This window comes from Cebus imitator, unplaced genomic scaffold (genome assembly GCF_001604975.1).
Source record: "Cebus imitator isolate Cc_AM_T3 unplaced genomic scaffold, Cebus_imitator-1.0 Scaffold685, whole genome shotgun sequence".
Lineage (NCBI taxonomy): Eukaryota > Metazoa > Chordata > Mammalia > Primates > Cebidae > Cebus > Cebus imitator.
This window is the reverse complement of record NW_016108000.1, coordinates 403523-405078: the sequence shown is the minus strand read 5'-3', so window position 1 is coordinate 405078 and position 1556 is coordinate 403523. Positions and strand designations below refer to the sequence as shown.

Genomic DNA, 1556 nt, shown 5'->3' with positions numbered 1-1556 from the left:
GCCTGAACCCAGGAGGCGGAGGTTGCGGTGAGCCGAGATAGAGACAATGCACTCCAGCCTGGGAAACAAGAGAAAAACTCTGTCTCAAAAAAAAAAAAAAAAACAGACATCCAAACAAAATCCTGTGCATGAATGCTCACAGTAGCATTATTTATAATAACCAAAAAATGAATACAACCCAGGTGACCATCAACTGATCAATGGATAAATAAAATGTGCTACATCTATACAAAGGAATATTATTTGTCCATAAAAAAGAATGATGTACTGATATATTATATAATGTGAATAAACCTTGACAATATTATGCTAAGAGTAAGAAGCCAACCACAGAAGTCCACATATTCTATGATTACATTTACATGAAATGTTCAGAATAAGCAAATCTGTAGAGGCGAAAAGTAGATCAGTAACTGTCAGACGTTGGGGGAGGAGTACATTTAAAAGTATGGGGTTTCTGGGATGATGAAAATGTCCTGGAATAAGATGGTTGTACAAAATATACTAAAAACCATTAAATGTTTGTTTTAAAAGGCTGGATTTCATGGTATGTGAATTTTATCTCAGTTTTTTAAAAAGTTAAAAATACAAAATAAATGTCTAGACTGGGTAACCTCATTGGAGATCTTCTGGCCCAAAGGCCTCATCACCACAGAGGAACAAATTGAGGCCCAGAGAGGGGAAGTGACTAGCTGAAGTTATTCAGCTGGCTAGTAGCCAGGATTAAATTAGACCTTCTCTCTACTGACACCCAGTTCATTCATTTTTTGGACTCGTTTATTAAGGACTTACTATATGCCTGGTGCTATGCTTGTGCTGTGGATTCGGTGTGAAAAAAAACAAGTTTCTACTGGAATAGAGTTTATATTTGGGGAGACTATAAGTAAACAAATAAATCCATTCTGTAAAAATGAGACTATGGAACAACAGACAGGCATTCAATGTTCCCTTCTACTTTCTCCTGAATGCCAGCTCACCTCCTTTATGACAGAGTTGATCCCTTAAGCTAAGTGATAATCTCCATTCTCAGAATATTTACTGAATACATGATATATGTACCAGGAGTTGTTCTAGGGCCTGGTAATCAAATAGATTTTACATTCTAATGGGAAAGAGAGATAATAAACACGGGAATAAACAGTAGCAGGAGACATGAGTAGCATAAAGTCATATAAAGGGATAGAGTGATTGGAGGAGAAAGAACTGTTTAAGTAGAATGTTACGAAAAGGTTGCTTGAGAAGATGGCATTTAGTAGACATCTGAATGAAAGAGTGAGCCTTATGAAGCTCTGGAGGAAGAATGTTTAGGGCCAAGAGAACAGCAAATGTAAAGGCCCTTAGTTAAGTCTGACAGATATGAGGACCTGTAAGACCAATGAGATTAGAGCAGACAGCAAAAGAGACAGTGAGAGAGCAAAGTTCAGAAATGAAGGTCAGAGAAATAAGCAACAGTCACATAATGAAGAATAAACCGCAAATTTTATTCTAGATATGAAGGGAGGTTACCGAAAATTTGGCACAGAAGGAATGATGTCATCTGATTTCCTTTTTTTTTT

The 1556-nt window shown here is 36.8% G+C and overlaps 1 protein-coding gene across 5 annotated transcripts in view; it reads right to left on the bottom strand.

Annotated features, from left to right (window-relative positions):
• The window catches only part of OPHN1 (oligophrenin 1), a 391952-nt gene that overhangs the window by 24648 nt on the left and 365748 nt on the right, over positions 1-1556 (bottom strand). The gene's annotated exons all lie outside the window — the stretch shown is intronic.